General features: G+C 44.4%; 1 protein-coding gene across 4 annotated transcripts in view; it reads left to right on the top strand.

Moving 5' to 3' along the window:
* Positions 1–4,133: 4,133 nt before the first annotated feature.
* MARCHF8 (membrane associated ring-CH-type finger 8) overlaps positions 4,134–20,867 on the top strand; it is a 99,255-nt gene continuing 82,521 nt past the window's right edge. Inside the window, exon 1 of one of the 4 annotated variants that reach the window (XM_075025943.1) lies at positions 4,134–4,349. The gene's annotated coding sequence lies outside the window, so the exon portion shown is untranslated. The remainder of the gene's footprint in view (positions 4,350–20,867) is intronic. The other 3 variants (XM_075025945.1, XM_075025944.1, XM_075025946.1) reach the window with 3 other exon arrangements.

Raw genomic sequence — 20,867 nt, 5'->3', positions numbered from 1 at the left:
AATATTGATGTTCTGGGCTGGCAAAGAAAGGGAGTGGTAGTTGCTCCTTTCCTATTCTTCAGGGAATCAGGAAATCAACTTTCTGTATTCTTGAAACAATCTCAGCAACTAATTTTCCTTCTAAAATTGGCAAGAAAGATGCATCTAGTTTTCTTGCTGTTCTAAGGGAGAGAATGGCAAAAAGTGCTCCCACCTATCCTGTAGAGCAGCCTTAAAAACAATGCTGCATGAAGCATGTTGATAACAGGTTTTCAGGAATTCCAGATCTTGCAGAGGTAAGTTGTTTTCTTTCCTTTTCCTTTCAGAAGCTAAAGTCATCCTTGTATGAATGGGAAACAGGCAGGAAGGACATAAACTTTATTTGTATTTCCTTCCATCTTTCTACTTGAATTCACATCAGTTCCTTCTACCTTCCTCTAATGCTGCTCTTTTTCCTTCTCTTACTAGAATCTATTTTACTCACCTAGCACAGGCAGAAAACAGCAGAGCAACAGTGCACGAAGGAGTGAACCCTGGGCTTGCCTTCAGTAAAACTAGGGATCATGAGAGAACTTCTGGAGAAATTTCCCTCATCTCTGCCAGCAGTGTGCATAGAAGAGAGTGAACAGATGGGGGAACACCCAGCTCAGGATATACAGGTGGAAAGAAGTAAAGGAACTGAGCTGACTTGGAGAAGAACTAGCAAAGAAAAAGCTTTGGGGAGCACATCCTGGCCTGTCTGTATGCATGTCATGTTTGCATGTGTGAGCACATGCCTGCGTATGTCTGGATTTAAAGCTTCCTAGTCATCAGGCTTACATTCTTTTCTTTTAGTAGTTGTTATCCAGTCTAATAGGTGTGTTTCTCTACATTTTAAATCAATAGCCACAGGTTCACGTAAATGCATGTGAAATGAATGAGCATGTATGTATTTGTGTGCATGAAGGCACTTACACCTGCCTATTCTTTGCAAGGAGTCTTTTGGGGGCGTGGATTTTGGGGATTTACAGTCTCCCATCAGCCCCCCATATAAGTCTGATCCCTTGCAAAACTTCTGGGGATGCTTCCAGCCCTGAGTCTGTAATGGCTGTTCTAATTACAGTGATATAATATTGCATGGTTTTGTACAAAAAGCTGCAAGGAAGTGTTACAATTTCTTAAGATGATAGCATAGGAGACTAGTGTAGCTCATTAAATATATGGTAGCAGTAATTTGAATTTATATTTGGAAACATATTTTCCCCAGAAAGTCTAAATAACTTTGGAGACCCAAACCACACTGGAATTCTAAAGAAATCCCCTAAACTGTTGTGGAGTTGCTATGGAAACATGCAGGTGCTCAGACTGATACTGTAGAATAAAAAGATCATTTTTAATTAGCTGGGGAAAAAATGGATTATGCTTTTCCACATAACTACTGTGTATGTATTGTCATAACTAAAGACAAAAAAAGAGGGCACAGCTGTACAGTAGTTCTTACTATTTGGGGTTTCTGCCTGAACTTTTCAGGTCTTCCTGCTAAAAGGAGTAAAAGTGTTTCTGAAAAGCATAGTCTTAATTAACCATGCACTAGATCTGTGCTGCTTCTAGAGAGAATTGGAGTCTCCTGGGCACAGAGGTATTTCTCCTATTGTGACTTTAGACACAGTTTAAATAATAGTCACCACTGTTGATGGCAACTATTTACAAAGGCCACATGTATATGCTTGCAGTCCAGATCCTGTGTGCAGAGCATTGGGGCAGCTCTTTCTGTAGACCCATCAGTATTTTCATCTAAGCATGACGTGCATTTCTAGGCACATATTCCCCAACTATGGTTTTCCCTTAACAGTGAGCCAGAGGTATCCAATTAGCAAAGTGGAGATACTCTGTTCCTGTAATTTTTTTTTTTTAAAACCTTGCATCTCCTACTCAGATTGTGAACAGCAATGCTAGCTAGAAGAATTTTAAGACTTCCATTTGACTAATGGCCTTTAGCTTAAGTTTATTCTTTTTTCACTTTTTTTTTTAATTAGCTGCAAATCTGGGGGAGGAACATTTGCAAAGGCTTAGGTTTGCATTTTCTGCTGGGGGCTGTGAGGCATGCAGTGAGAATGTTCCACAGTAGTGCTTACTCTTCAGCGTTGAGGCTTTAGTCCTAGCTCTGCAGTCCTGTGTCCAGGAGGTGGTTGCTGAGACTTTTAACTGAAGAACAGCAACACGTGTTAAAATACTTGACAAACTTTCTGGGGAAGCATAGAGACTGGAGTAATAATTGCAAAACACAGGGAAGGCTTAGATCTGCAAAGGAATTTAGGCACTTTGCTCCCCTTGAGAATTAAGGGTGTTGTACTGGTGGCTTATTGCAGCTTCTTTCATTTCAGGCTTAATCATTAGTTATTCTAGTTTGCGTGGAAAATCTGCCCTCTATGCACCTGTATTTCTGTATAATTTCTACTTCTACGCTAGTTGTGTCTACAGGCCTCTTTCCTAGTCTGGCACACAGTACTGGGTGGTGAGCTGTGCTGTTCCCACAGTGGGATACAATCCTAGCCTGAAAAATGATTTTAAAAAAAAACCACAACACAACAAAATGGACTGAGAGTATGAAGGAAGAGAACAGCCTCCTCTGAGATATCCCTGTGGCCTCAAGGTAAGCCAGCAGTACAGCTTAGGATGGAAACTGATCCTCTTATAAGCCAGCATTACGATACACTGCCTATCAAGAGGACATGATTATCATCACATATGCATGTTACCATACCCTATCTTACAAGGGGATACAATCTAGAGTATCTGTTTTTTAACTTCAGTCTACGTAGGACTAAATAGGAGATGTAGACGCACCCTTCTCTACCCGGGAAGACACACCGTGTACTCTGTGGGTGGTGCTTCTCCCACCTTTGCTAGATGGGTGTGCTGCGTCCTCACTCTGAAATGTAATGACTGAATTTCAGTTCAGCTTCTCTGTGCTCTGAAAACCTCTTGTAACATGTCATTTTTCTGTAGGGGGTGGTTGTATTCTGCATCAAAAGGGGTTACCTTACTCATTCCATGCTTTTCTCACTGTTCTCTGAGGGTAAATGTGATCTCCCTGGAGTCCTGTAAATTACTGATGTGAAAAAGTGCAGACTTGGGAGATGAAAAACTTAGACTAGGTTTAGTGAATGAACTTGCACGTCAAGTCAGGAGCTCTCCTTGTTTTCTCTCTGTTTTTTCTCTTAATAGCATCTGCTTTCTTGTCTGTGCTGCACTGACAGAAACGGTTCAGCGAGGCTGCCTGTCTTCCTGTTCTTTTTTGCTTATTCCCAAGGGGGATAGATACCATGTCTGGACAGAGGAAATCTCTCCCTTCGCATTTTCTCGTACAACTCCCGCTTTGGGTTTTTTTTCCCCTGTATAATTCACCTCCATAGCATAGTTCGCCTATTCCAGCGTATTTCAGGAGCTTCCTCTTCAGGAAGAAATGAGTCAAGTATGCTACTTTGAAAATGGAAGTGCAAAATAGCAACGGAGAAGAACGGCACCCTGATATAGCTCTGGGGCAGACTTCATTAGCATCCTTTCAGTTCTGAAACCTTTTTGTTTACATAACCTGCTGATAAATCAAAACATGCAGGTGAATAACTAACCCAAAACACCCTACGAAGGTGGCTGTAAGCCCTCTCTTCAGGCCTACAGCATACATAAAGGTTAAAAAAGTTAAACGGCACCTGAGGTAGGTAGTTTAGCTCTTTTCCTCCCACGCTGCTGAAGGGCAAGCCCTTTTCGCCTCGGCCGTGACGTTAGCGTCACGACCCGTGGCAGGAGGAGGTGAGGGTGAGGGCAAAACTCAGGACGGCCACGGACCACTCGCTTCGCGGCCGCTTTTCACCCTTCGGTTCCCGGTCGGTCGCCGCCCCTGCCCGGCCCCGGCCTCCCCGCTCGCGCAGGTGCCAGACGCCCTCCCGGCCCCGCGCGGCGTGTTTCGGGTGGAAGGTACCCGCAGGACCCGGGCTGGGGGAACACCCCTCCGCGCCCGCGCGTCCCGGGCGCGGAGGAAAGCTTAACCGGGAGGCGGCCGGACCCCGCCCCGCCGGAGGTCAGCCGCGGCCCGGAGGCGGCGCGGCCGCCTCGCTTCCCCGTCCTCCTCCGGGCCATGGCGGCGGGGGCGGGCCGGGGCGGGGCGGCGCGCTGACAGGCAGCCCGGCCGGCCGGGGAGCAGCGGTAAACAGGAGCCGGGCGAGAGAGCCGGGGGTACCCCGGCCCCGCAGGAGCCTCCCAGCGCCCCCCCCCCCCTCCCCGGCCCGCCAGCGCCACGGCCCGCCGCCTCCCGGCCCCGGGCATGGGCAGCAGCAGCCGCCGCAGCCGGAAGAGGAGCCGCCGGCCCGGGCCCTGTGCGGGTCACCAAGGTAGGCTCGGCCGCCGCCCTGGCCGTGGGGGGCCGCCGCCGCTTCCGCGGCGGGGGCCGAGCCGGGTCCGCCGCCCCTCCGGCGCGGGGAGGCCGGGGCCGCCGCCGCGGGGACCGAGGCCGGGCCGCGGGGGTAGCCCGGGGCGGGCTGCCCGCCGTGCCGCTCGGCCGGCGCGAGGGGCCGCCTGCACTGGGGGTCGCTGCCCTGCGGCCGCCGCTCGGCCCGCCCCCGCGGGCACCGCCTCGCCCCTCCGGGTCCGGCGGCGGCGGGACGGTCCGCCCGCCTGCCCGCAGGTGAGGCGCCTCCTGGAAGCCGGTCGGTGCCGGCAGCGAGCAACAGGCAGCTGCGCGGGGGCGGCGTGGCCGTGGCCCGCGGCTGCCTGCCGTGGGACCGGCCGCCGCGGCGTGGCGTGGCGTGTCGGCCGGGGCAGGAGGGAGCGCGGCGCGGGGGTCGCCTCCGCCGGCCCGTGGGGCGGGGGCTGCGGCGGAGCCTCCCGTCGTTGGCCGGTGCGGAGGCTCCGCTCGGAGAGTTGAGGGCTGCTCCTCTGCCGGAGCTGAGGACGCGGCACCTAAGTCGCCGGTAAGAGGCTTTCCCACCTCCGTCGCCTTTGTCTGCTCAGCCTTGGCTCGTCAGTGTGCGCCTTGGCGCTGGGAGCATTAGTATTGCTTAGGAGACACCGAGAGCGGCTCAGGTGGGTGGGAGAGGCACTGTGTTTGCACTAGGTCTCCGATTAGGAGGAGGAGGAGGACCCGAATTTGCATTCAGTTAGCGATGTGGAACGAAGATACACCAGAGAGAAAACTGCACGCAAGATGTGCCGGTCACAACGTGTTCGTAACGAATGGTGAAGTTTTCACGGCAGACTGAGAAATAGTCTGAATTCCTTCATGCTTCCTGGAGCTAGTTGGCAGAGAGAGTAATGCTCAGGTTGTTCTGAACTGTTAACACTTTAACTTTTCCTCTTTTAGTACGCTGGAAGTGCAAGCAAAGCTAGAATTATAGCGTGCCAATGCAAAATCAGTTTGTGTCAAACTGCGGTGCAAGAGGGCATGCAGCTCAGGCTCTGCTATTGGTAAAGGTCTTGTATACTTCTAAGCATAGTGAATTTGTGAAATAACCCAGCAGCATAAATATAGAAGGGACAATTTAGGTAGAACTTGAGTGGAGGTGGAAGGAGATCTTGGAAGGAAGATGGGGGTAGAAGAGGGAGAGCTGGTCTGATAATAACACTTCAGCTGAAGCAGCAGCACTCTCTATGAACTTTTGCTGCTGAAATTAGTTCTGGAGTAGTGTCAGATGAGGCTGAGGTTGATCCAGTAACAGCTCTAGTCGAAAATCTTCAGAGGAAAGAAGTTTGCTTTGAAAAATGCTTATTTACCAAACTTAAGATGTTTTCTTTGAAACCTATCAATGCTGATGAATTTCAACTGATGCAGCATTCTGCGAAGTCTGCCTCTGGACCAGGATTGCTGGAAACGTCGAGGGTCCTGGCTCGAGGGTATGCCCCAGCACCCAGGATAATACCTGCTGAGGGGTGTTGGCAGCTTCTCAGCTGTGGCCCAAACCGTTTGGTGCCAGACTCCCCTGAGCAACCCTGTAGCTGCTCGGAGAAAGTGAGGCAGACATTCCCCAGGATTTGATCCTGCTACGGTTGCTGAAACTGATAGGACTACAGAAGTCTGAACAACTGTCCCTTCACTGGGGACTTCATTGATCCTGCTACGGTTGCTGAAACTGATAGGACTACTGAAGTCTGAACAACTGTCTCTTTGCTGGGGACTTCATGTGGCTTTACGAACTCAAATATTTAGTGAATTGTGAATTTTTTGTTGTGGTGGTGGTGGGGTTTTTTGTTGTTGGTTTGGTTTGTTTTTTTAATTTGGCTTTCAGCCAGCCCTAGTCAGCAGTTTTGCTTATAGAGGTAAATTAGTTGAAAGAAGCAATTTTCTGTTTTGAGGTGTCACATTGGAAGAAAGGCTCCAACCTTTTTCATGCCTTGGTGTATGGATATGTGGCCAGAATTGGTGGAGGTGTCCAGGTGAGGCAGTTATGATTCCAGTGCTAGAAAATCCGTCTGTTCCCTGGCTGCTTTTGCCTAGTCTTAAGTGTTATGAGGGTACATTAATTCAACACACTGGATGAACTTTCTATATTTTCAGGATGAGGTGGTTTTGGGGTTTGTTTTTTTTTTTAAACTTCTGTTGTTTTAAGTCTAACCTTTTGGATAAGCAACTCTCCCATGTTCAAGGGTGAAAGGACTCAATCTTCCAAGTTACTGAGGCTGTCACATGTACTTTGGGCAATGTACCAAAGTCTCTTCTTTTGTCAGCCTGATTTCCTTATTGCTCTTCCAAACACTGTATTGGTGGGGGAGGCAGATCACTGTAGGAGTGTGGCAGCTCCCAGTAGTAATGCTGCTGAAGTAAGGAGCAGTAGGTGGTTCTTACAAGTCCTGAATTGACTCTGCTGCCTAAGAAAAAAGAGTCTCCTGCTATGGGTCTTCCTTGCCATACACCTCAGAAGCAGTCAGGCCTAATGTGACTGACTGATAGCTAGCTTCAGAAATGGTGAAGAATAGAGTGAGCATGGCCATTTGCCAGGAAAAAATGAAAACAGGAACGGAGCGTCCTATTTATTTATTTATTTATTTTTACTTTTTGTTTTGTTTTGCTCTGGTCCTCCCTTCCTCCCTCCCCCGAAAATATAAGGAACTCTTGATCCTGTAGAAGTGTCTAACTAGTATTCTGTAAGAGGCTGTAGCTGGGCTACTTTAAAAAATGAACAGGCTTTGAAAGAAGGAGCTTGCAGGAACCCTGGATGTCATTGTGCTTGGACTATGTTTGCATGTGGCAGACAAATAGTGAATAGTAAAGCTGTAGAAGGCTATAAAGAATGGAAAACTTCACGTCTGGGAAGAACTTCACCTCTAGGACATAAGGTATTAGAGGGGAAATCTTCCTGAGGAACAAGCTACGCAGTTACTGCCTGCTGCAGTTCTTTCTCTGGAGCATCTAGTGCTAGCTGCTGCAGGAACTGAGTGAACCACGTAAACCACACATCTAATTCGCTGTATTAATTTCCATAGTGAGACAGAACTCGTGCAGGATTTAATGTGACTCCTGTTTTGCTGACTTGTGTGTTGGCTGCAAAGATCTGGTGGCAGCTTGCTTTGGTTGCTTTGGCATAGCAGAGCTGGCATTAAACTTGCTGGGTGGGCTTTGTTCGTTGTGAAGTCTCACAGCTCCATGTCCTTGAAACCCTCTTCACTAAATTAGGGCCAGTTTTACTAGTTCTGTTGTCTGGCTTTTACTGAAAAAAACACTTGTCCAAAGAACTTATCATTTCCAAAACAGATTCCTTTTCACTGCTTCCCACAATATTTTTGTGGGTCTTTTGTCAAGGTATCTAACCACATTCATGTGAAGCATTAAAAAGCCAAATAACAGATTACATCATGTTTATTGGTTCTGAGGTAGGTAAATGGACAAGAGCTCTTGGGAGCACAGTCTTTTTGCAATTAAAGATACACTTTAAGAGCTGTATTATTCTTAAATGTAACTCATCACCAGACAGTTCACAAACAGCAAGAGTATCTCAACCATCAGCAGTTTCTAGTGCTTGCAGTTTCTTTCCCCAGGGACCAGGGGGAAGGCTGGCCTTTATTATGTGGCCTGCTGGTTATTGGGTTTGGTGCCTCTCTCAAGGTCACCTTTGATACCTGCAGGCAAGTAGGGGAGCTTGGTAGCACATCTTGAATTTAACCAGAGACTAGGCAGAATGTCATAGTTGATTGAACTTGACTGAAAACAGCGTAGGAAATGTTGATGCCAGGTGTATGTCTAACAGGTGGAAAATACTAAAAGATTCTAGAAACTGTGGTTGAGATTTTCCATAGTTTGATGAAATCAAGTCAACTAGTAGATGAGGACTTTATCCCTGGAGACTCATTTAAGGATCCCAGTTGTAAACCTTGCAAAATGTGCAGCCAGAATCAATATAGAATATAAATATTGTACATTTTGGGGAAGGTAAATCCTATGTATCAGTCAGGTACACCTTAATGTCTGCCCATTAAAGCTTCTGTGTGTCTTTCAAAAGGCATTAGGAGGACAGAATACATGTCACACAGTCCAATCTGCAGGTGAGGCTGGTCATGAACAACAGTGCCAGAGTTTCTCCTTGGAAAAACAGGCATTGAATTTAGGAATGTCATTTAACAGGTGACTGAAAACCACTAAGGGTGAGTTTGTCCCTCAGTTTGGCTGCGGCTTTAGTAAGATCATGTATTTACACACCATTGGGGATAAGAGGTTCATTACAAGCAATAAAGATATTCCCAGCTGTTCTTCCCTGAGCAGGTAGCTTAACTTCTGTCATGTCCTTGGACACAGGATGAGAAACATTTCTCTTTGAATCAAAGGGTGAGTTGGATAAGGCAGAGGGGAAGAAAAGAAAGATAAAAGGTTCTAGGGTGACAAACCAAAAAAGAAGAAAAAGGAAAAAAAAAATGGGCACAAGGTTAAACACAAAGTTGCTAATTTTTAAAAAAGCTTACGAATCCATGGTGACTCCCTTCCTCTCAAATGTACTTTATTTTTAAAAAACCTTTCAGTTCCTCTTTATTGTGTGTACTGAGCCTGCAAGGACGAGCATCTGTAGGAAAAAAAACCCACTTCTTAATAAACAGATAGGCTTCCCCTGGGTCTGATCTGCTGATTCTAATGACCAGAATAATTTGTCACTCAGACTGACTTGCTGCTAATAACTCTGTGCCATCGGTGCAGCTTCAGGAGGGGTGGATGTGCTCTTGTTCTTGTTGCCAAAGTTCTGCTTTCTTGTTACACAAGAATTTGCACAGGGACAGCAGTGGGGGTCCATATATTGCTGTGACACCTCACCCCAAAGATTACTGACTTCTAGACATGACTTTTGGGTGAATTTTGCCTGTAGAGGATCATTTGAGTAGTAGTAACTGAACACGAAGCAACAGACTTGCTGTGTACAACTTGCCCTATAGCACCAATTAAATACTGAGGAAGTATTTGGTCAAATCTTGCTACCTTAAGTGCTTCTTTTAGCAGTGGGGCTGAGCCTGGCCTTTACCTTCGTGGGAGAGGGAAGGTGATGTCATGGGGATTATTAGTGGGAGCTCCTCCTCTCCCAGTTACTGCAGCACTTACAAAAGAGGGATGCCTTTGTTTAATTTCATTCATAATGACCTCTTAAGGCATCTCTTGTTGGAAGAGCCTCCTTCGAAACCAAAGAGGGCTGTAGCAAGACAAAGAGCCTTCTCTGCCTATTTATATTTGCTTTCACTGTCACTGGCTCCTCATGTCATCCAGGACAGAGGATTAATCTCTCTGATCCCTCTATTTCTAGTTGTAAAAGCGCAGTGTGCTATTGAGGGTGATTCACTACAATCCTTGTTATAATCTCTTGTAACTACAAATGCATCAGTTGGAAGAGGAAGGCTAATGGAAAAATGTGGCATATTTCTGTGTGTGTATATATGTATTTTTTTTTTCTGTGTGTATATATGTATTTACGGGAAGCCTGATGGATTGAAATACAGGGAGTGATGCAATATAGGGCTCTGCCATGCTTTCATAACATGGACCACATTATAGCAAGAAATTCTTGCAAATGCCTCCTCTTGCCCTATCTGAATGTGGTTTTGTCCCCTTCTCACCTGTTTCCCATGGCCTCCTTCAGCAAACCACTCTTAAGGGACTTGCACTTAACAGCATGATGAACTCTGCTACAGTAGATAGAAAGTGAAAGTTGGCAGTGGGTTTTCTGTTCTTAATAAGCCTGGTGAAGTCCGACATACCAGAACAATGTGAAGAGCACTAGGTGATAGTTTACTGTAGGTGATGACAGAGGGGAAAATACACATGGGATCAGTCTGGCTCTTTCTGAAGTTAACAGTAGGCTTTGTTTTTTCGTTCCTTTCTGGTAAATGAAGTGAGTTTCCTTTGTAGTTCTGCATCCAAAATGTTGTCTGTTTAAATGTGATTATTGTCATCATAGCTTTCAGGGTCATTTTCATCCTAGAGCTTGCCTGCCAAATCTGAACTGGAAGTGCCAGGACTAGAAAGGACAGTTGTCACGTTTTTTTTCTCTAGCACAATCCTTGACCAACCATTTACATTGAACCTGCTTCTATAAAATGTGTGTGTATACGTGCATGCTTATCATATGTAACAAACAAGTAGACTGAAGACTTGCAGAGGAGCTGCTGCTCTTTGACATTGCAAATGATCTCTAGATGAGAGGCTTTTCTTATACCAAACAGCATAAATGCATGCTGAACTAAATGCTGTCTTGTTGCAAAGAGAAAAAAAAACAACTGCTTAGCTCTAAAAAGAAGAGGAAGTTCACCTGCAGCTAAAGGTTTGTTGTGAGAGACAGGAAATCTGAGTCTTGTTCCTGCTTCTGGCCTGTATTTTCTGGTTTAAGCTACTTCACCTCTGTGTACCTTAGTTTCCTGCAACTCAGTTGTCATCTGCATCATTTTTTTTTTAAGGTTCTTACATTTTTTAAAAAAATATTTTTTAGCCTGCTTTCCAAGGGGAAGTGGGCTTACACAATCACACTGCAAGTAACTTCTGAACCTGTTGGCTAAATGTAAAGCATTTGCTGGAACTTGAGTCGTCACAGGAAGAAGGGAATGTAAATTCCAATGTCATGACCTAGAGCTGCAGCCTCACCCTGAGCTGAAGCCTGTGGAGATAGCACTTTTTTAGACACAAGATAGTTCACATGGGTGAGTGGTCCTTATGAAGCCTGCGACCACAGGTTACCAAACTGTGGGATATCAGACTGTGGTAATCCTTCTGCCCATGGGATGGCCTTCTTCCATTGCAAAGCATTCTGAGAGCCTAGGGGAAAAGGTTAAGTATTGTTACTAAATTAGAGCTGGCATGGTGCAGCAGACTCTTCACAAAATTGATGTTTGATAACATAAGGGGGTGGAAGGAGGAGAGATTCCCTGGTAAAATTACAGGAGTCTTGTCAGGCTGGCTTGATCTTGGGAGTTAACAAAAAAGAGTAGCATCTTTGATTAAAAGATGGAAGGGGATTTTATCTTTGCTCTTGGAATAACAAAGCAGAAGCCAATAAAAATGAGATCAATTTCAGCCTTCTAAATGCATCAGTGTTCTTATGCAGTGTGTTAACACTGTAGCCTTGAAATATCTCATTGCTTTTGGGCATGAAAACTCTATATATGGCCTTTTAGCAGTTCCTTTGCATGAGATGTGTATTTTGTTTCTGTGATTCTTGTGACAGCGATGTTCAGCTATTTTGTACCCTTCGTCCTAGGGTCAGACCTGACAGGGGAGGATAACTTCTGACTGAGACCGCTAGAGTTAAGTCTTTCAAATGTTGCAGAAATATTCCCAAGTTGCTTTCATCACAAAGTTGCAAGGTTTGGAAGGTCTCCATGTTGTTCTGTACAAGCTGCTACATGCTTTGACAGGTGTGTGAGAAAGAGTCCTGCTCTGGTGCACCTGCGGATCTCTGCAGCTCCCAAGGCCTTTTAGAGATGAGATTCTTTTTCTGTGCCTTCCTGGGACTGTAGGAGAACTGCACTGTGATGTTTTCCGGACAAACCACTGAGAAGGTGGGATTTGCAACTCTGTTGTATTTTCCAAATGGCAAGAGGTTCAAAATTATTCCTCTTTGACCTTTCCTGATCCATCTGATTACTTTCTTAAATGAAATGTGTGGCTTTGTTTCTAGCAAGGCAGTGTGCAAGTGATAGACTAGAACTGCAGCTTCAAAGTTGTATGTTCAAAGGAGCAGGAGATGACCCTGCCAGAGCCCTGTGCCTTGTACCAGTGTTGCCTAAGTGCTCCTTGCTTTTTACCCCTGCTCAGTAAGGCTGCATCTGAGATGCACATAGTGAAGTGTGGAAGCATCTCCTCTACATACCTGCATGCCACATGCAGCAGGGTAAGTCTGATGTATACTTTGTAGTCTTTTGGTGGTTTTCTTCTTCCCAGGATCGGAGTCTCCCATGGTAAGCATTTGGTGTTTTCGGGACCCTGAGGCTCTTGTAGCTACCCAGGCCTAGACTTTTATTCACTAGTGGTGCTGATATCAACTTCTACAACCACAAGGCAAGGATCCCAGCTCAGTTGCTGTTGAACATGTTTCATTCAAGATAAGATTTCTCACTCACTTTCCTTTGTCAGTGATACCCTGGCAAGAAGCAAGCATAGCATTGTGTCATCCAGCTACTTGAGAGCAAGGAAGCTGAGTCAGGATCAGTTCCTTATATAGAAAGTGAATTAGATACATCTTGCATTTTATTCTTGGCTGTGATCTTCCATTGTGTCTGTTAGACATTTGTTATGGTTGTTTGCTTTCTCTGTGTACTTCAGCTCTACATGTCAGCTGGGACATGTGTTCAATCTGTCTTATCCATCTTTGAATGCCCACTGGGAGGTTTTTTCAGGTGCTGTGTTCTCACTGTGCGGTATTACAGGTGATTTGCACAGACTCAGTAGGGCTGTGATGCCCTGCAGGCATCCTGCTGGTTAGCGTACTGGTTGGCTGCTTGTCAGCTGCCTTTTCAAGTGCTCCATAGCTGCTGTATTTAGGCTCTCTGGTTTGTAAGAGCTGCATGGGTTTGGCTTAGCCTGTCTTTACTGGCCGTGCCTGGTGCAGGGGTTGTGGGAGGAAGCTGCAGGGAAGGTTCTGCTTCAGGGTGGATGCTCTGCTCAGGGAGGGTATGTTTGCCAGTTGCATCTTGGTGCTTTGGTATTATCTCCCTTTCCATATGACCCCACAAAGCATATACTTATGCTTTGTCACACAGTTTGCATTGCTGCTTCTGTGAATAAGGGAGGAGAAACTCAGACAGCCCTCAGACTGGCCTCCTTTGAGCTGTATCCACTGTGGCTCATGGACAGGACTTCGTGGTTGATGTAATCTAACTAATGCATATGAGAGACCTCTGAGCCAGGAACAGGGAATTTAATAAGATGACGAAACTGTTGGGTTTCAAGTCTGAAAGTAATTCTTGTCAGCAGGGGATGGGGAGTGGAAAGCAGCTTGACTGTACACAGCACATCCCACCAAGGCCTGTAACATGGACATAATGTAACACAGACCTGCTTTTCTGAGATGCTATTTATTCTCAGTCTCCAGCAAGCCCTGCAAGTCAAGGAGAGTTCGCAAGTTTCTGAACCGAGCCTTTCTTCCGTGGGCCTTTTCTTCTTCCTTTATTGGAATGTGCCAAAAAAGAAGAAAATCACTGGCAGGCTAAGTCATGCTTTAACCTGGTGAGCAATAAAACAGTACAGTGTGCTGTCGCTGGGCCTTCTACAACTCCTATAAAATATGCCACTCCAACATGACAGCTGTCAGAGGGATGGGTTACTTGAGCTTGTAAGTGTCTTCACCAGTGGTGTGTGAAGGCGGCTATGCCTTTCCAGACTTCTTCATCTTCCCTTGCCATTCTTTCTAGGCTTTGAGTGAGAAACCTGAAGATCTTAAGAAGTCTCTTCTTGGCTGTATGATAGCTGCTTCCTTTTTCCTCTCTTCCCTGCAAAGATGACTGATAGATTATAGCTTTTGAAGAGATACTAAATGTTGCATTGGAAGTTGGTGTGTAAAATGTAGTCTTAGAAAAAGCAGTGACTTACAACTGACTGCGGGTCCGTCTCAGTCAGATGATTGCTAAAAATAATCCACCTTCTAATTCCACAGTTGATCTCTAATTAGAGAAGTATTTTAATTCATAACCTGCAGATAGGACAAGATCAGAAACTGAAGTGATATCTCTGTTTTGCCAGTCAGGAAAGTCTGGGCAGTGTCAGTGTTTGGGAAGGGAATTTTGGGGGAAAACCAGGTGCTGTAAGGATGATGGTACCGACTTCGCACTGGATTCATGTTGAGTCTTTGCCCCAGCTAAATGCTGTAGGGTGCAGTTTTGCAAGCAATGCTTTTTTTTCAGGCAGAGAAGATGCCCTCCTTGGTGGGCATCTTCTTCCTAGAGAATCTTCTTTTTTCTTTAAAAAAAACATGCCCACCCCAAAAAAAGCATTCCATGAGCACACAAACAAACATTTATATGTGTGTTATGTTGTTTCCTGCTTGAAGCTGTTAGGTAGCATTGGTTGAGCATTGTAAGACAGCTGCCTGGCTTTGCTGCAGAAGCAGCATAACAAGGAAGAGGGAGCCTTTTCAGCTGAGATGTTTAACATTCCTAAAGATTGAGGTCTGAATACTTTTTAGCCTCTTTTTGGTTTAGTTTCTAAGTTAGACGGTTACTGTCCTCTGTAATGGGGCAGTGAGAGATCAGCTGGCCTTGCTGAGCTGTGAAACTTCTGTTAACTCTGCAAGAAATGTAGGTGATGTGGGATTGTACCAAATTACTTCTTCAACAGAGGATGGTAGTGGGAGCTTTTGCCATTGCCAGGTAATACCATCCACTGAATAGCACGTGTCCCTATAAAACAAGAAGTTTAGGTTCCTCCAGGATCAAGGCTTTATGCCTCAGAGAGAGCAAGGCTAATGAAGGAGGACTGTGTCAGGCACCAAGTCACTTGTGACACAGAGGGGTCTCTGCCTGTTCCTAAGCACAGTGCTGTTTCCTCTAGCACCCAGAGACTGAAGGGAATGATTGGGTCCTTCAAGCAGAAAGCAGCAGTGTTTTGGTCACTTGTGGATTCCTGTCACTTCAAAACCAGCAGAATTCATATCCTTCGTCTTTAAATACTTTATGACCATCTTGATGCTGCTGTACAGCCCATGTGTGGGAGCCTGTGCCAAAGATGGGACTGTCTCTGGAGAGGAACATGACAACTGTTTTAAGTGAGCAGAAAACTGAGGAGATTTTGTCTTGATTTTCTAACATCTGTTGCATTTGGAATAGGGAGTAGTTTTCTATTTTCAATTAAAAAAAAATAATCTTGCATTTGCCATGTAAAAATGGTTAATGAAGAATTACGTCCTTATCTCTCCATTAGCCTAATTCAGCAGACATTCCAATTATTTGTCTGTAGGAATTTTTTTATCTCCTCTTTGGAAGAGCAAACATCCCTCAATATTATTGTAGTTGTAACTACTTAGAGAAGGAAACCACATGGTCAGCAGGTATGGGTCCTGGAAAATAGGAAGGAGAGTAGGGTGAGGTTGGATGGGTTTATCTCACTGCAGCTCTGAATGCAGTTCATGCAAAATTCTGATGTGGCCTCAACAGGTTCAATGCTCCCCTCTTTCCAGCAGTACATTTTCCTCCAGGGCTGATGAGATTTATCTTTAAAAAAAAATAATTTTTTTTTCTTCTTGTCTTCAGTTTGAACTGATACCTGATAGAAACTGCTGTTCCTTCCAGGTTTTGTCTTCATGAATGTTTCAGATTTTACAGTAGTGCTTATGTGCACCAGAATTGCATGGGCCTTATTTAGCACACTTGGCTCATCTCTCTGGCTCTTGTCTAAACTAATTTAAAGCAAAGAGCATCTGTTAGGGGAGAAGAAAGAAAAGCCACTTCTGAATGTGCCTGGGTTGAAAATGTGACATGTCAATTGGTATCAGTGATGTGGCCATGATCCTGAATTTTATTTTAAGCCTTTCCTTGTTTGGACAGTTTCCCATATCAACTTCTTATACTTGCCCCGTCGATATGTAACGGCATCCCAGAATCCATTCCACCGTATTGCCCAAGTTATCACCAGGTTCCTTCTAAACCATCTTTTGTCTTGACAGCATGTTGCTCTCTAATGGCCTGAGCTTCTCACCCTTACTAGACACCTGAAGATCACTTGAAGCATCTGCTGGAGGAAAAACTAGAAGTCATTTAAGCAACGGGGCAACAGAGCACTGCAAGTCAGCTTCTTCTCCAGCAGCAAGAAACAGATCTGTGGAATTCTTGGGGTTTCTCATGAACAGGCACAATTTCTCTGTACCTGGATACTTCGCTCTGTATTAGCAGCCTTCTGCAGCTGGCTGTGATTGACTGGCAATGAGCAGCTAGTGGGTGACAACGAACTTCAGAAATGCTGCTCCAGTTCTGGTAATAGAAAGCTGTGATGGATTTGATTTTTAACAGGATTGCATACAGATCTTGCAAGTACATAGGAATGGACTGGTGGGGTTTTGTGCTGTTTCTCTAAACTTCTTATAAAATCTCTAAACTTCTAAATATTTGTAGAAACGAAGGGACTAATACCAGATGGGACAGAAAGGGTCAAAACTCGATTACCAAACTGAGAACGAGGACAATGGATGAGGATGGAACCACTGGACGCTGGTTTCTTGTTCATATAAGAAGGCAGTGATTTAAAGGAATCCACAGTCATGTATTCATCTGATGATCACATCCAGTGGCTATTTTAGGTACAGGGGAGATGAATGGCCCTTTATAGACTGTGGTAAGGAATGCCTTGTCTGTGGGGTTCAGTAATGCTAGTCCCTTCTTTTCGGGTGGCACAGAGCACTGTGTAGGGGGAGGACGGGCAGAACCAGCATACGTGTGCCAGCATGCTCACGTGAAATAACACCCTAATGAAGGGAAACTGTGCTGATGCTTTGCTGCCAGTGCCTGTTGGTGTCGGCACTGGTGTGGGGAGCCAGGGTGAGGGAAGCCAGGCTGTTTGTCAGCCCTCTGAAATTGGTTGCCTGGCCTTTAAACTACACCAGGGACACTTGCAGTAAGAAGAGCGCATGCAGCCTTTTTGACTGTGCAACATATCCCCTGATAAGGTTGCAGCTGGAATAGGCCGTCTTGTTCTGGCACTGGAGGGCAATTAATTCTGTTCACAGACCTGGACTCTGTCTATAGGCTTTATACAGCTTTACTTTTTAATGATAATGGTGTGACACAGAGGTTCTTAAACTCTTCATAGCACAATTTTCATGTTGAAATTGATGAGAAATAACCATGTTTGTCTGGCTAGCAACTGTCTGAAATCAAGATCTGGCAATTTTTGGTGAGGATGCAGGTGGGAAAAGAAAGGAGTGACTCAGATGTGTACTGCTCTTATTGCTTGTCTTACTGTAGCACTTCGGTCTGTGCTCTTGGTTGTACCAGGTACCATACATTGCCATGGTAAGGAACAATACCACCCCCACAGAAGCTATCTGTGCGGCTGAAACTGCTTGGAGGGGGGAAGTGGAAGTACTGGTATCCTTCCATTGCACAGAAATGACTAAACTGAAGAACTTAAATGATTTGCTTTCCTGGACCACAGCCAGTGAGCACACCTCTGTATGGTGATATTTGAAATAAAGTTAAAGATGGGCATTTATGTCTATGGGGCTGTGGACCGCAGTACTGGTCCTTTCCATGTTGCCCTCTCGAGAGGGGGTTCTTTGGCAAATACGTTGGCAAATGTATAGAGAAGGTATCAGCATGAAAAAAGATGGAAACAAAAAAACATAAAGTAGACGTGCTGTGCCTGAATATACTTCCCAATAAAAAGCTCTCACCCAAAATCTGTTATATTTTAATGAGTCACAGTATTCCCCTGTATTTGAAATGTATTTAAAATTTAAAACTTTTAACCTCACGGGATAGCAAATGACTTCTGGTAGCTAGTTTTGCATCAGAAGTTCAGGTTGCTTTAAAACATGGGAAATTATGGTTGAAAACATAACTTAGTGATGTCATGCAAGTTTGTGGACGAATTGGGTACAGGATGCTTGGTACATTGCCCTTTTTACTCTGCGCTTGAACTTTTGAAGACCCTGGGTTTTGAAGACTGGGCTCTCCAGTTGCATCGTGCAAGTCCTAAAGAATGTGGTTTATAGCTGTTTCGTTCAGAAAGAGTTTAAAGGTTTGTCATAATGATCCAGAAATCTAGATTTTTATTAAGACTTCCAGAGCAAAGATATGTTGTAACTTAAAACCTATGAATAAAGAGTTACCTGGCATTTAACTTGTAAATCATTCAAAAGAAATACGTTCTTACATGCACTCCTTTGGAAATTTCTCATTCACCCAGAGACAAAGAAGGAATGATTTCATACTTCGTTGAAACACAGAATCATTTAGTCAATAGTATATTCTTTTTACTCTGGCTTAAGAAGAATGTTTTGCCTGGTAGCAGTTAAACAATAGTGAAGAATGTTGCTTAGGCGCCTGTTGTTCCTAAGTAGCTTTTACAACTGTTAGCCTCTGATGTAATGGAAAATAAGTGATGTAGCACAGATTTTCCTAAAAATGCATCACTGTTATCTGTATACAATACAGAATCTGAGCAGTGTCTTCAATGAACAATGATGAGATTGTTTTGTTTCATCAATATCTTGCTTTGTAAATATTTACACTGTTTGAGAAGCACAGGCTTTTGTTGTCTTCAATGTAAATTTATGCATTTGTTTTTAATAGTCTTTATTAATTTTGAAGATAAAAATACGGAGCAATTTTTCACTGGATTTCAGAACCTATTTAGAGTTTCATGGACCCCAAAAGGATTATAGTAGAGAATGGGAAGTGATCATAAATCATCCATAGGTGTTGCATTTTATCTTGTGGACTTGTGTACTAGACTAGAAATTTGCCTGCAATTATATGTTGATGCAGATTTCTCTTACTGGTCTGTGCATGCATTAGTATGTCCCTCTTTCCATTTGATTATAACCTCCATTAACACTTTCTTTTAAAAACTATTGATCATCATATGGAGTGCTTTGCCAAATCGTAATGATCACGTGGGCTTTTTTCCCCAATAGATTTGCTGTTATTCTGGAGGTCTGGGGTGTTGCCTTGTCCTTGACATCACTTGCTGTCTTTCCCTGGCATATCATAATTTTGTGGGTTTTGGCTTTTGCCCAGGAATAGGGGGGAGGGGTGTGGTTTTTGTATCCAGTGGATATACTGTGGACTTTTCTGCGCTGATTGCAGGGTGATCTACAATTGCAGGGGACTAACTGTGGCAATCTTAGTAGGCCATTCCTAAACCTGTGTTCATAGTAATCTGACCTTTTTGTTTTCCTTTAACTTAAGAATTTCAAATTGCATGAAACCTCACCGCTGCTCTCTACAACCATTTTTGTGGGTAAGGAAAAGATGCGTTGACCATTGCATCACCAGTATGCACACTGTGATGGAATCCATGTAGGTTACTTCTATGCAATGCTTTTGGACAAGTAATGAAGAAGGAAAAACAGCTTTTCTCAAAAACTGTAGCAACAGGCATGGTACTGTGGCATGTTGTTATCTGACAATGAATATTATGAAGCAGCAAGTCATCATCCATATCTTTAAGAAAAATCTCATTTGAGCCATGTGATTAAGACAGCCTAATTTTTGCTGTGCTTCAGTGCCAAATCAGAGGGAAGAATGCCTTTTCTGGAGAGGGGCATTAATTTCTCAGGAAGCCAGTCTCTACTTGTGGAAGTTGGTGGGATCATGGCTAAGAGTGATAACAAGGCAAGTCCCGTACATGCTGTGATACTACATCCTTCTTGCAGCAAAGCTGTAAAGACTCACAGCTCGTGGTGTGATCCATGTGCTAGACCTGCATAGAAGGTCCTCGGGGCAGGACGATGTGTTTAATGTGAAGAGGTGAGGTGAAATGGTGATTATCTAGTGGCACCCCCTTATGCAAATGGATTTGGAAATTCAGTAGAGCAACTTACTGGCTGAGGATACAGCAGCCCTGGCTGTTGACCTCTCCCAGGCCTCCACCATTAGGGCTTCCCAGAGTAGAGAATGAAACTTCTGCTTTAGCGCTGTTTCTTTTTGCTTTGTTATAGTTAGAGACTGCCCCAGGGATTATTGCTGATGGTACTGTGGACTGTTTCGTCAACAAATATATAAGGGTATTTAAAAACATGTATTACCTAGAAGACCACTGATGTAGTTAAAGAAGTTTTGCTTCGGTGGCAGGAGCTTACTGCCCATGTGTGTGTAGAGAGCACCTGGTGCTTTGTTCTTTCCACAGGACATCAGGAATGATCACTGATGTTTCTGATGCAGGTAAGTTGCTATTAGTAGCATATGCAGTCAAAAGTAATTTCTTTTTTTCTCAAGGGACTGTAATGACTATATAACTTTGTTGTCAGAACAGAGGGAAGTGACATTTGTTTTCTTCTGAATGCTACCAAGCTAGTTCATAACTGCACTTAGCAGCTGATTTGATTTGAAGGGGACAGATTTTAAGGAATCTGTTTTTCGGAGGTGCAGGTCCCACTCAGCTTCCATTGAAATCAAGGGAGGGGCTTGCTAAGAGCTCTGGGACCATTATTGATTGATGCTGTAGTTTAACAGCTTGCTTGTCTAGTTGTATTATGTTTGTAAAAACAATCATATTCTTATTTTGAGAGGAGACATCCAGAGCTGGCAGATACCTCTATTTCTCTATGCATTGTGTGTAGTCTACAGCTATATATTCCTTTACATTGAGAAGCTTTCAAAGGGAACATGGGTAATATGCAGAAGGATTTCTTGTCCTCTTTCTAAGCCTTTCTTTTGATTTCAACTACATAATAACATGATTTATATTTTTTAATTACTAGAAGAAAAATGTTTTTAGGTCTTGAAGCTGATTATTTTTAGGA

This window comes from Buteo buteo, chromosome 4, assembly GCF_964188355.1.
Source record: "Buteo buteo chromosome 4, bButBut1.hap1.1, whole genome shotgun sequence".
Lineage (NCBI taxonomy): Eukaryota > Metazoa > Chordata > Aves > Accipitriformes > Accipitridae > Buteo > Buteo buteo.
This window is presented reverse-complemented; position numbering and strand designations above follow the sequence as displayed.